The sequence below is a fragment of the Amia ocellicauda genome, chromosome 2 (assembly GCF_036373705.1).
Source record: "Amia ocellicauda isolate fAmiCal2 chromosome 2, fAmiCal2.hap1, whole genome shotgun sequence".
Taxonomy (NCBI): Eukaryota; Metazoa; Chordata; class Actinopteri; order Amiiformes; family Amiidae; genus Amia; species Amia ocellicauda.
The window spans coordinates 45,887,603-45,902,167 of NC_089851.1; the positions used below are offsets into that span (position 1 = coordinate 45,887,603).

At 42.1% G+C, this 14,565-nt stretch overlaps 1 protein-coding gene across 5 annotated transcripts in view; it reads left to right on the plus strand.

Annotated features, from left to right (window-relative positions):
- Window positions 1-14,565, plus strand: part of LOC136771893 (ras-responsive element-binding protein 1) — a 69,101-nt gene that overhangs the window by 19,375 nt on the left and 35,161 nt on the right. The window contains exon 2 of one of the 5 annotated variants that reach the window (XM_066724471.1): window positions 5,517-5,601. The exons of the other annotated variants lie outside the window; for them this stretch is intronic. The gene's annotated coding sequence lies outside the window, so the exon portion shown is untranslated. The remainder of the gene's footprint in view (window positions 1-5,516; window positions 5,602-14,565) is intronic. 5 annotated transcript variants of the gene reach the window in all.

Consider the following 14,565-nt stretch of genomic DNA (forward strand, 5'->3'; position numbering starts at 1 on the left):
AACATCTATAAACAGCCATGGTTCTATAAACTGTGAAGTTTATCTGGGCCTTTTTATTACAGGGCCTCCATATCTTTTGAGATGAGAGGTTAGTGGCTGAAAAAGGTTTTCTAACCTCTTAACCTAGATTAAAGCACTTTCTAAGTCAATAAATCAACCCATCAACTAATAAATAAACCATTGGCTTTGTTTTGCGGGAGAGAGAGATTTTCTCTCACTCTTTCTGTACTGCATGTGCTGCTGTCCAAGCCTAATTCCATTTCCCGTTTCAGAGTTTTATAACCCCAAAAAGTAGGACTAACTCCTCCAGGAAGTCTGGTCCTTAGATATATTTTAACAGAGGGTTTGACAGTGGTGTACTTTTCTCACTTATCCTCCAAAAACCTATTTTTCAGACTTGCAGTTTACCGAAGATCACACAGAATGACTTTTGAATTTTCCGTGCAAGATGTTGTTGCTTATTTTACCAGCGTTTCCTGCAAGAAAGAGAGAAAGGGACAATAAACAAAACCACACGAAAATGGCTTAACACAGTGACCAGTTTCTTCTGCAGTTAGGCCAGTCAGGCAGCCAGCTAATACTGAACGTCCTTCTCGAATTTATTGACTGAGCTGACTGCTTCTGGTTCATGAATGTGCCATTTGTTGCAGAGAGGACAACTGTCCGAAGTAAGCAGTAACAGCCTGCTGTGCTTGTGACTACCATAAAAACTCAGATGATACTTACTGCTGAGCTCTGAAACCGGAGGTGCAGAAAGGGTGTGAGGGAGACAGAGGGAAAAAGAGAGGCCCACATTTCCACACTTTTTGTTTTTTTAAACAAGGGGCTGATAGAATTCAGTTCCATTCTCTTATTTTCCCAGTTTAGTGTAGCCTTGCTCTCTGGTACATTGTGAGATACAAAGACAGACTGGTACAGTCATTTCCCTATGTTTTTCATTTAATTTGTATAAAATTAAATAAAGGTGTATGTGTGAACAGCAACAGCATGTGCATACTTTCAAAGCATCTGACAGCTCGGAATTTCTCGGGGGTGGGGGGGGGTCCTGCAGCAAAGATTCGGAGGCTGTAGTAAATCAGTTGTTTTGTGCAGGAGTTGAATTTTAGGGAATAACTACAACTGGCTCTTAGGGATGAGTAAGATTTGCTTCCATTTTTCCAGCAGTGAAAAGTCTTAAAATAAAAAAAATTAAAAAATAAAAGTTTTACAATGATTAGTGCGTTGTGTTCCAGGACGAATAACTGATACTTTTCTTTACTGCTTTTTTTTTTTTTTTAATCTGTGAAAAAAGTACAAAAAGTGGAAATTTTTTTACTGTGTGGGTAGGAACTGCATTCGTGAAAATTGGTTGACTATTATTATTAGTCTTGAATAGTTTGAGAGAGACAGACAGACGTGAAATCTCTGTAGTCTGCACATTATCTCCTTGATTATGAAAATAATTGTAACTTTGAAACGTACTGCAGGATAAAATCTGTAACCTTTCCGATTGGAGTCAGACCTGCTTTCCGATAGGTGAAAACCTTCTCCAGCAATTTGATTTCAGAGTGTGTGATCTAACCAAGGCGAGATACGAGTGCCCAACTATGGTAAAACGACGCCACAGTCCTTTTGCGAGAGTCTTATTTGTGGCCCTGTGCGCGGCAGCTGGAGGCGTACATGGCAGAAATCAATACAGTGTATGGGTTTGCTCAGATGCTGCGAGTAAGTCGGTCTAAAGCTGAGGAATACTGTCAAGTAGAAATTGCTAATCCAGCTATTTAGCCAAAAACAAAACCCTGCATTATGGAAAAAGCGAAAAAGTTCTGTCAAAACCACCTGTGCAAAGTGACAGCTGATTCCTCTGTTGCCAAGGGAGTCATTCACTGGCTCTAGCCTGTTTCTTTTAACCCATGACTGACCAAGGGCTCTTTCTTTAAAGCCTCCCAACAGCTGGCACAGACATGTGTAAATGTCTTTAGTGGGATGCATCACACTGCTTTGGAGGCAGTTGTGTTTATACTGCTGCAGTAAAAGGCAGAGTTTTTCTCTGACTGCTAATGCAGTTTCCTTTAAAAGTATACCCAAACTGTTTTTGTTTATCTGTTGCACAAATACATGCTGGAAAACCTCATTCTGGAAGAGTCATCTGTGAGCAGTTTAGAAGAAAACAAATCGCAAAAACAAAAAGTGATGTGGATGCTCAGATTGCTTGTTTTTCCTACCTCTGGAATTAATTTGAGCAGGCCTGATAATTGAAAGGAATCGAGAATCTTGTCATTGTTGTTTAAAAACGTGCTATGGAATTAACAGAAAGCATTATAATGTATTATTTATCGTTGTATAATTCAATTCAACCCCAACAAATATCTTAGTGAACTTGGGTATGCATTGAATGAAAGGGATAACAATGCGTTTTTGTATAAGCAACTACTACAAGGATAAGGTAAACCGGCAACATTAGGGTTAATTAACAAAGATTTATTTAACAATCCTGTTCATTAAGAATCATGTGTGTATAACTGTTTGACGAATGAGCAAGCCAAGTCCAATACAGTCTTTGTCTAGATTGCACTTTTTTTTTTTTCTTCTTTGACGGTTTCCCATCCTCTCTGAGGCCGAGTGACTCTCACTCACACGGATTCCATTGTGACTTTTCTCAGTGGCTTTCCTGTAAACAGTGTGCTAAATTGGTGAAGAGAGTGCAGTCAATTTAGGGGTTTCACAGTATTAAATCTGGGGGGATGGGGGCATTCTGCGGATGTCTCCTCTTTTGTCCATTGTTTAAAAAGAAAAGGAAAGGAAAAAAAAAAAATGGGCAGGGCAGAGTGAGTGTTGGAAAACCGAGAGGAGAAAGCGTGTGACAGGTGATCTTAAAAAGCAGGATGTTGGAGGCTTAGAAATTGTATCTGTAGAACAGGTTAGGCAGGATCCTCCAGGCATTTCATACAGTTTTTTACATGTTGGAAGCCATTAATTTTTGCCTGCCCCCCCGCCTCCCTCTCCCTCTCCACCCCCCCTGCCCCCTCCTCATTATCTTAACCTTTTCCATGATGAAATAGATATTCTCCCGCGATGTAGAGCAAGCAAAAAACGATAGCTTTCAGGGCCAACTGCTCTCTCAGACTGTGGATTTCGCACTTGTCCATGCCTGTCATCTTGCTTAATGGCGGATCCGTGGCATTCTTTCGCACACACTCAGGCATCTTGTGCTGGGGGCCGAGCCAGGGCAAAACAAAGGCAATGTGGGGGGAAGGAGAAGGTGTTAGAAAAGCTTGATTCACCCGGATTCGGAAGACTTTTACGGTCATATTTGATTCACTAGTTCTTTTTTACTCGACTTTTTAAATATATTTTTTTAAGTGAAGAAAAGCCAAGACCCAGCGATGTGAAATAATTTGTTTATAAAGTATAAAAATTAACAACTTACTGTAGTAAACTTTTTTGGTCACCCATCCCTCCTTTGCATCTGTTTTTCACATTAGGAAAATCAGGTATCCCCTTAGCACAACAGTACAAAGTTTTATAAATGTAAGTCTAAGACAATCATAATGAAACCATTTTGTGCTCCTTGGTAGACTAACAGCCCACATTTTTTTCCTTCTCCACAAAAACAAAATAACCTTTTCCTTTGTGGACTGGCGGATCATATTTAATAATTCCTTGCATTGAGTAAGTTCCCCAAACTCATGACTTATGAATGTAAAAGTGTTAGGATTTAAATAAATGAGATGACTTGCGTTTACTCAAGAGCCTTATGGGTAGAGTGCGGAAATGGCGAATTCTGGTATTCATTCCCCCTAAAAAGCTATAACATGCTGAGAAATGCAAATTTGTGATTAAATTGGTAATCTTCGGTGTAATTAAATACAGGAACACAGGGAAATTACAGCATTACACACATTTGTTTCAATCTAGTTGGTAAATTTGGTAGAATTTGGTAAAAACATACATCCCTCTCACAGTGTCTCGAGTAGTGTGTCATACCTGACTTCATCTGCCATCACCGCTCTGGGTCTGTATCTGTTTGAACCTGTTTGGTGTGACTTTGTCGGTACTTTTCTGGATTTTCAGGTTCTCGGTTAGATTTCCACAAACTGTTTAGATTTAGATTTTTTTTCAGTGTCGGGTGAGGGGCAATTTTGTTTTGTTACCTTTTATTCATTATATTTTTTGTTTGTGGTGTAGTGACAGATGTTTGCCAGTTGCATTGATGGCAAAGCTGCACATTGCTACTATACAGCACAAGTGTTACCCCCTTGAACTGAACACCACTTTTCTTCTTAATACCCAGTTGATTAGACCAAGAGCTGCCAAGGCTGTGTGTGCTTAATTTTGGCCAGGGGTTCCCTGGCTTGTTGCACCAAAAACATTATTTATTTTTTGCTAAATGGAAGTGAAAACCAAAGAAGTGCCGACTACGAAAAGAGGTGAGACAATCTTCTCAGACAGAGTACCAGTTTACATCTTGTGAGGAATCTAGTCGGTCAAAAATACCTTGGAGAACAATGAGACTACCGCTATGTAGTTTAGTTAACTCCTCCCCCAGGCCCTCGGCTCCGAGCCAAGGAGCAGGGGGACGAAAATGTACGGCCTGGTTCAGGGTTTCCTGGACAGAATTGCCAGTGGGTAACTGGGACTTAAATAGATGAGCAGTGTTCGTGTATGCCTGTGTGTTTATAAAGTGAAATTAAGTGAGAAATGCATAGTGGACATCAAGCTTTGCCCGAAACAAAAGGAAAATGCCCAGGCAGATGTAAAATGATGCTCAGGCTGAAATCAGGAAGCTGGAGGAAAAACGGCAGAAGCTAAAATGTCTCCTCACCCTCGCCTCATCAAGGGCCTATTATAATAGCCTTCATGACAGTTAATTGAACCGTCTTACCAGCCTAATCTGATAATCTCTGCCTGTCTGCTTTTTTCCTCCCTTCTTCCTTCTCCCCCTCTCTCAAGCCCCTTTGCTAAAGAAGCTGCTGTACTCCCATAATACCTCTCTGTCTGAACCGGCTACAGTTTCTTCCTTAAACTCCCAAGTCCCAACATGCTCGTGCAGGCTCTGTGTTTTGACAATGCACACAGAGACTCCCCTGGGAGTGGGAGTGTGAACAGAGAGAGTTTTGAGAGCCGAGCTGAAAAAAAGTGAATCGCGTACTGTTTCGTGCATCGTAACGGCAGTCGCTGTAGGGGTTTGATCAGGTGGTTTCAAAAAGGTGATGTTTTAGTCTAAAGAGATGCCTGCATAGAAATCACTCAGGCTTTAATACTTTTTGCTTTTACCTTCAGGGGGATAGGTCAGGTTATTACAGATGCTATTACAGCTTTAGCTCTGCATCAATTTTGCATGATTTACTGTACTGACATTATTGATTTATTTATCTCATTAACTCATTCTGCTTGCTTATTTTTTCTTTTCTTATGCCTCTGGTTTTCACTGTCCACAATGATGCTCGATATGTGTGGATTTTTAAAACAGATATTTTTGAGTTTGAGTTTTAAAGACAAGTGAAGTAATAAACAATTTCTATCATTTTCTGCAGTATGAACAGTTGTTGCTGAAAGTCACGGTATGATGTGCCCAACCCTGATTGATACCTGACGTGTTTAATCCTGGTCTCTGGAGGGGTAAATATGACTTAGACACCTGACACCTTCAAAACTCAGAGCTTTGTCACTGCAGCATCAAAAGTACAGTTTGAAAGCTTCAGAACTTAACGAATGGCAGGCCTTAATGATCCATCCTTTTAGTTTAAACTTGTTTCTTATCAGAGGTGAATTAAACCAATCAGTTCTGCAAATACCACTCTTTTCGTGTCATTATTATTATTATTATTATTATTATTATTATTATTATTATATTGTTATTATATTTTATAGTCGTAACAGTTCATTAGCGATAAATGGGGGGTGGGAGAATAAACCAAGCTAAATTGACTCCATCGCTCGCTGAAGCTGTTTATTTATTTAGGTGTTTAACAGTTCACAACAGCTGCAGTTTGTGTGAGAGCTGCAGGTGCTAATTTGTCAGCATTATGCAACCAGCATCCTCACAGCACTGGGCCCAGAACATTTACTGACCAGTAATGCCACAATGCATGCATTTCTCTGACCCTTCATAATTACATTACTCACTCATAGCAACCCTCAGAGTTATTAGGATTTTGCTAAGTTTCTCAAAATACTCAAAAACTGTTGTCTTTTGTGCTTTTGTTGGGTTTGCATCTGGATTTCTGGTCAAATGTGATAATTAGAAAAAATGGTCAGCAGTCAGGGCACATGCTTTAAGTATTTCTCTGAATGTGACTTGTCCCAGATTTGGAAGTTGCCCTGTTGGTAGTGAGACTGAGACCTGCCAGGAAGTGACTGACATCTGCCAGGAAGCGGAAGGTTCCTACTTTGTATTGTATTGCGGAGGGGCAACTCCATGTCAGGGTGTAAAGACCAGGCTGAAAGTTAGTCGCTTTAGTTCACAGAATCTGTGGGTGTTTATTCAGGCCTTGTACAGAAGTTAGTCAATTACACTGACCTTGAAAACTTGTGGGTCAGTTTATGTCAATATTTTTTGTGTGCGTATTGACGACAAGATAGCCATGTCAAGCATCTTTATGAAATTGAAGTTTATGTGGTTTTGTCACGTCAGCATTGTCGTTCTGTGCAGCTTGAAATATCTGAAAACATAGTGGGTTTGTTTGGAGGCGGGGAATGCATGAAAATGTAAACCACAACAGGAATGAAAAATAAATTTCACGATGTTGTCTGCTATAACAGAATTTGCATATAGCATAACGTTTCATAGTTTGTTCGGGTTTGTCTTCCGGCTGATATTGCTCAGGCTCTGTGGTACTTTGGTTTAGCTATCGATTTTGTTTCGGTAGGGTTAAAACACGCCTGTGAACTTACTGAGATTGGTAAGGGGAATATTATTCACACTATCTGATTCTTTCCTTATGACAGTGTAGCACAGTAAATGTGACTGGCAATTTGGCAGTTGTCCCATGGTTAAACCACGCAAAATTTTTCTTTGCTGTGGTTTTCCATGGTTCATATCACGTTTTTCTGTAAATTACCTCTCCACACTCAACCTGTGCTTTCACTGCGCTGTCCTAAACATTACAGTGGTATACTACAGTAAGCAGTTGTAAGGGCTGATTTAAGACGCAAAACAGCCTTTCCACAGTGCAGTGGGGTTTGGAAATTTGGAAATTGTAGTTCTGCGAGTCTGGGCCTGGGCCGTGAGAGATGAGCTGTGCATTTCTGGGCCTCCATGTATATATATCTATCTATATATGTGTGTGTGTGTGTGTGTGTGTGTGTGTGTTGCACGCGTGCACAAGTACATTGCTAAATGCCATGCACTCATCCCAGAAGTGGGATGTGCAAAAGGGCCCATCGCGCTGCTAGCTCCAACAATCAAGAAGGAGTGGTTCTCTCAACTTGTAGAGGCAGCGCTCTAGTCTTGGCTGCCATCTCCCTTCCTCCTTCCCCTTGCAGTGGAAATAGGGAAAAAAGTACATCCCTTGTCTGTGGAGGAAGTCTGCTGTTTTTGTGTGTGTTCTCCATCTTTGTATCCCATGTTTCAGAAACTTTTTTCTTTTGGGAAACTGTGGAGCAGATAGGATAGGAATAGGACAGGATTTACTAGCTTAGAGACATTCATTTAATTATAGCTATAATAATTACCGGTGTCTTTTGAACTTTAAAAACGTGGGTCCTTAACACAACTGAACGTAACTACGCTAGGTTCCCTGCTACGTTGAAATGAGATTTCCCATAACACTGCTGCACCCATGCTATACCTAGTGGTGTTTGCATCAGCACATGCAAATTGCCCAGAGACGCATACTGCCTGTGTTTTTGTTGACTCTGTTTGGTGCTGTGTGTTGTCACTACTGTGAGGGCTGCTCTTTCTGTTGGCTGAAATGTATTGGAAATCTGCACTGCGTCAACACCTGTGACGAGGTGGAAAAAAGACTTCTTCATTTAAAAAATAATAATTGGATCAACATAAAGCATGATGATCTACAGGAGGAGTGTCTTACTTTTCTGGAATTCTGTGTGCATCCTCTCATGGATGGATAGGAGGACAAAACAGGCAAGAGGGTGTGCAAGTCAGGTCGCTTCCTCCTCTATTCTCTAGTCTAGCCTCGAGTCGTGAAAAGGTTTGCTATCTGACTCATAGTGAAGGAGGAGGGAGAGCTATATGGGGGAGGAGAAAGCTGCATGCATTTGTTCATTTTCAGTCTTTTTTTTAATTAGTAGTGTTTAAGAAATGATGGCAGAGAATACTGTGAAAGACTCAGGGATGCAATCTTCATCTTATCAGGATTATTGTAAGGCCCAGGTCGGGGGAGGGAGCACAAGGCGGGGGGTGGGGAGGGCAGACGGGACAGGGGGTGTCGTGTTAGTGTGGGCGTGTGTGTGTTTTTTGGGGGAGGTGATTCCAAGTCTTTCTATTGAGATGGATAAAGCCCAGGGAAGCACATGGGGCTAATGTGCAAACAGATTATATTATTGTAATAATAGTAATAACAATTATTATTATTACTGATACTATTATTATTATAGTCCATTTTAAAAATATTTTTTAGCTTTGTATTGCCACTACAAGGGAGATATTTAAATCTTTCTGTCATGTATCTTGAAAACCTCTTAATCCTGCTAATCCCTGTTTATCTTGTGCACATTGTACATAAAGTGATAACACTCTGCTGGCTGTTTCTGTAATGGCAAACTAGAGTGACCTTTTTTTATCCTCCTCCTTCTTTTTAAGCATGACTGTTTGGTGCAAGGCTGTTAAATATTAATGTGCCCGTGCAGTTTATATGCAGTTTATAATGTTGTTTGTACCCCAGCTGTACTAAAATGAGCAACCTTGACAGAGAGATGATGCCTATTAAGGAAAACACCAAGCACAAACAAGACAGACACAAACACAACAGTGTTTAGTAGTCCAGCCTCTTGGGCAGAGTCCGGGTTCTGCGCCAGCCTTTTCATCCAGTCCGGTGTGAGTCCGAGGTTTTAAAGTCGACAGCGCCATCAAATAAAGAGCTTTCTGTGTGATGGTTATCGAGTTTAATAAACAAACTCCATGTCCAGGTCACACTGACAATCATCTAGCTTTGGCCTTCCACACCAGCACACAATTATATTTGCTTTTGTTTAGATTTTGTTGGGCGGGACACGAAAACTGGCAAAAGTCTCCCCAAAACATGGCAAAATGGAAAATCCGCTACAGCCAACGAAAAAGCAGCACACAGAGAACCGTGTGAGGGTTATACCTTGGAAATTGTATTATTATATGTGTGGGTGTGTATGATTTAAAAGCTAGTCTGTGTGTGAAGACTCCAGATACTCACTGTAGATTTCAAATCGCACGCGTCTGTAACTGGCTTCTGTCCGAGCAGTGTGTGTTCCTGGGGTTCACGCCGGGACTCTTGATTGGGCAGGTTGTTGGAAAGATCGCTGTATACATTAAGCTGGTGAAAACTAATTTGATAGGGTCGTGTAGTTGGCAAGGAAAAAGAAAACGGGCACGACACAAATGTACAATTCCAGGTTTCTTTCACAAATAGTTGACGTTGCTTCTGTTAAGAAAAAAACAAAATGCCACACAAGTTCTGATAGCACAGGGACAAAACAAATCTCTCTCTTGCAGACCTTGCACCCAACTTTTTTTAAATTTAAGTCATTGTTGCCACTAGGCCAGATTGAACCTAACTGGTAAAAAATGTTACTGTCCTGTGTCACCCATGATAAGATGAGAGGAGGAGAAAGGGGGGGTAGTCTTCTCTGCTCTAATGAGGAATGTGTGCAGAGTTTTTGTTTTTGTATTGTTCTGTATTTCAAGCAAGGAGTTACCAAAAAAAAAGAAAGAAAATCGTACTGTTGTGAGCGGTTGAGTGACGTGTCTCAACATCTATCCGCCCCACAGAAAGAGCAGATGCCTGGGCAGCCAGCTCTGAGCAGAAAATGGATGCTCAAGGCCGAGGATGCTTGCTCTGGGCTCTGCTCCAGTTTTACAAACAGGAATTATCAGACTTCATGAACTTTGCTCGGAGCAGTGGGCGGGAAGTGCTGCAGTGTGCAGCAAGTTGGGGCAGGGACGGGGTCACACTGTCAGGAGAACAAGCTTGTGCAGCTGGGGGTCCTTTGATATCAAAGCAGGCAGGGCTGCGAGAGAATGAGCCCCGCCAGTCATGCCCATTAGAAGGCACTGTATTAACCATTAACAGCATGCACAATGCACCGTAGACACACGCAGCTGTTAATGAATGTTCAAGAAAGGAAGAAAGAAAGAGAAGACGACGGCATCAAAGCTGAGCTGGGCTCTCGCGTCTGTTTCTTTCACTGCTGAACAAGCAGCAGCTTTGTGACTCTTTGCCTCATTGAATGTAGATTAAGTCTGTCAATGAAAAGGGCCACTGCTTTCAGCCCGGAGGAAGGAGCTTTCCTCTTAAACGTGACTTTGTATTCATTTATTTAGTTTACTTCTGCCCCCCACCCACTCCTGCCTAGTGCTCAGATATTAATGCACAGGCCGGCGAGCTCGTAGTTATAGCTGTGACATAAATAAAAGCGCATTTTTTTTTTTTTTTTTTTAATTACCACCTCAGGACATCTCGGTTTCATCTCGATCTAAAAATGCGGACAGGTAACTAAAAGCAGGTGGAAACGCATGCTCGTCTTATGCCAGATGCTGGGAAAGAAGCTGCAATTAGTATATAAAAAAACACATAAATGTGCAAATTAAATCCTATTCACAGTAGTGGTATGCTGTACTTAGGTTGTGGTAGTGAAGTGTGTGAAGGTGGGCCCATATATTTACATTTAGTAGCATCTTATACAGCTAAAAACTTTTTTGTTGTTGTTGTTGTTGCTGCTGTCATTGCCCCCCCGGTCTGTTCTAATGCTAGGCTGTTTGATGTTTGTTTGCTGGAATGTCTTATTCGTGTTCCTCCCTGTCTTTATCATGCAGTGGAATCATTGGCTGCGGTCTAGGGCGGTCAGGGGCCGTGCTGCAGGGCTGTGTAATAGACAGCTGCCATGTGGCGGCCGTCTCCTCCGCCCTGCTTTGCTTTGCTGGCAGGGCTAATCCTGTGAGACGAACAGTGGTGTAATACTCCCTGCAGATAGCACCTCGGCCTGGCTGTGGACAGGAGCAGCCTTTACAACAAGCCACCCGGCCTAGAACACTAGGACGCCCGTGAAGATGCTGAAAAATGTCTGGGACTGTTAAAAAAAAAAAAAAAAAAAAGTTTTAATTTTTTACTGCCCTTCTGATTTTTGTATTGTGAGCTTTCCATGGAGCGGCAAAAGTAAGAAGAAAGAATGACATGATCGTGAAAGGGTGACGTCAGGCGCCAGCAGATTGCACGTGCAGTGATGTGACAGGAAGTGGTTTCTATGGTTTAGTTAACTTTCTACATAATTAAAAATAAAAGCCTACACTTTTACACATTGTATTTTTGTTGCTGTTGTTTACAATTCGTCTCCTATGCAAATAAGTGTTATTTACAATTTAAAAGGGTCAAGATTTTGAAACCCATTTGTTTTCCCTGAAAAATGTTTAAATTCTAGTTTCTGTCACTTTAAGGACCCACAGAGACATGTAAATAAATAATCGAATAAACATGTTTTAAACGAGCGGTACAATAGTTAAGATAATGTAGTGCTCTGTGAGTTTGAGCAAAGGCCTTTAGAGATTTTGAGTCCTGGCTTGCTTGGATATGAGGAAACGGAACAGAGAACAGAAGGTGAAATAAGGATTTTACTGACGTGACACCACAGGGAAGAGGAAACGGTCACACTGCACTTAAACTGTCACCTTGGAAATGGGCACAATAATGCAGTGGCAAGGAGAAACTGGTCGGAGAACATAATGTTACTCTGGAGCCATGTCAGCTTTGTTCTAGTCAACAGAGCAGTAGGATAACCAATCCATAGCACTCCAAAACTAAAACGTGGGACATTTTTAGAGCAAGCCTCGACAATAAGTGCGTGTCTGCTGTTTCATTTTCCAAACTACAGCTTGTGTTGTGCAGAAGGGGCGGGTGAGGGGCTGGACAATACGTCTAACTCAATATAAGAGGGAGTCGCAGTTTGTTTAACAGAACTGCAGTCACTGAACTCAAAAACTGGTAAATACCGATCTGTTTATTTATTTACTCCTCTAAACAACAGAAATTAGGTAATTGTTTTAAAGTGGAGCTTTGTCTTACAGTCTCAGTGTGGGCCTTGGCTGTGCTTGTCTGACGCTGTTTTAAAACAAAACAAAACAAAATGTCCGAATCTGTGGTTTGAAACTGTGAACACAGTTGGGTCTAATGAGGAGGGACCTGTGAAGAAACTTTCCACAATGCTGCTATTTTTCTTTTTTTCCTGATTGGTTTCACGGTGGTGTGTGATCTCGCAGGCCTTGGCTGGAGTGATGGGCTATGGCAGATGCAACCCCCGTGAAGCTTTCAGCAAATGTGGGATCTATCCAGACAGAGCAAGCCTTTCCCATAAAAAATATCTAAATAAATAAAATGTGAAGAGGTCACAACCTGTAGAGGACGCAGGGAGTGTTAGGGGTGATTTTGTTGTTTCTTGTTTTCTCATCAATTCTGTTGATGCTGGAGCCTTTTTGTTTCCATCTGCTCCGATTAGCAAAGCTGTACCCCCCCAACTGTTAATTATCCAGCCATCAGCAGATTGGCTAATGAAAGAGAGAATAAACACAAGGCTAATCTTGAGAATTTTTTATTTCTGATGCTGCTACAGTGCTGGTCTGCTGCCCCAGTGGAGTCGAACCCGAGACATCCGTTGAGCAGCTGAACTTTATTAACACCGCCATCACCTCTTAGCAGTTGGGGCGAGTGAAACAGACCACAGAGTGTTTTTATCAGTGTTGCCTGATGCTGAGAGACAGAACCTCCTCTGGCTGCGATCCATATAGACAGGGGACTGGGGGGCATCATCGTGTTCGTAATCGCCGAGTTTCGGTCCAGTTGTTCTTGCAGCTGGAGAGCACAGCCGATTGTTGCGCAAGCAGGCCATCTCCATTGTTGCGAGGAAAAGGAGAAGGGGTGGTCTGGTGTTTTAGGACTGAGATGTGCCCACGGTGCTTGGGGGTGGATGTTGTTTCCACGTCTCTCCTGGTGCGTGTGCCTCACAGTGTTCCCACTTCCTTCCCCGTTCCTGTCGGCCATCCTTCCTGCAACTTTCCCCGCAGTCTTTTTATTTATTTGTTAACAAATGGCAGATAAAGAAAAGACACTGACTTCCACAAGCTTCTCAAATGTATAGGCCTGTGTGGGGCACTTTACAGCAGATCATTTAATTAAAAATGTCATTTAAATGCCGTCGTTCGTACATTCAAGACTAAATGTAGTCTTTTCAGCTGGTGCTTTCCTCTCTGTGTACGCTGCCTACCGCACGGCCTCCTTCACAGTCATTGGTCTCCACCCCCCCTCTCCACCTCTATCCTGTGGCACTCTGACACTCTGTCGTTTATTTTGGAGCAGCTTTCCTTTCGTATGGTGATGCAGCCCTCCGTCATCGCCGACTGTAGCTTTTCTATTTCCATTTTATAAAGCTCCAAGGCTGCCTTCATAGCGTGTGGGTGGAACTGGGATTCCTGCTTTTGGGATCAGCCACCAAGTTGTTCAGGCGGAGACACCCACGGCAGGGAGAGATATGAAAAACACAGTTCCAGGAGGCAGCACCACCTCCCTTTTTTTTCTTCCCTTTCCCCTGGTTACAAAAGATGAAGCATTAGAAACGAAAGGGCAGGCCTTCAACATTGACTTCAGGCCTACTTAAGGGAAGAGTAGCACAGAAGCACAGAAGGTTTTTAATCTAGACTAAAATGTCCACAGCATCTTAATCCAGACATTTTGTTCCTACATTACAAAGCAGACTGTTCCTTCTATGCTTTTATTATTATTATTATTATTATTATCATCATCACACTCATCCTCACAGCAAGAATTTCAGGATGTGCTTTTTGATATTTCTGCTCTCCAAGCATTTTTGAATCTACATATTTTTAATTTTTTATTCCGTTCTGTTTCTGTTGTTCACTTTCGGTATGGCTCAGATCCGGAGAGTTTACACAAGTCCTGCTGAGAAAAACGCTGACGGCTTCAGCTACTCGAGAGGAGAAGCGGTCACGTTCCTTTCCAAAAGGAGGAAGTGGATTCAGCAGACGGCTTCCTGTTCACAGTGAACGGGAAGCAACAATTAGCGCTGGGATAACTGCCTTCATCTTTCTTACTTCTGTCCTGTGCCCTGATACCCAGGGCGTGTACGTGACGACTCTTCGTCTCACAGACTGATTGGGGTGAACGGCTCCAGACTCCCATCGATTTATAGTTAAAAAAGTAATGGGGTGGGGGGTTGCTTCAGTTGGGTTTCATATGAATACTTTTTGTCCATCTTAAGCATGACAGCGTTTCCTGCTGTGCGTTCCTGTGTTATCTTGTCAGAGAGTTGTTTCGGGGGGGGTTAAAGGACCTCAAAGGACCTCAGAGGGACAAATTGAATCAACGTGGAAATTTATTTGTATTGGAAATATGCATCTGTCCTTCTTTTCCACATTGCACAAGG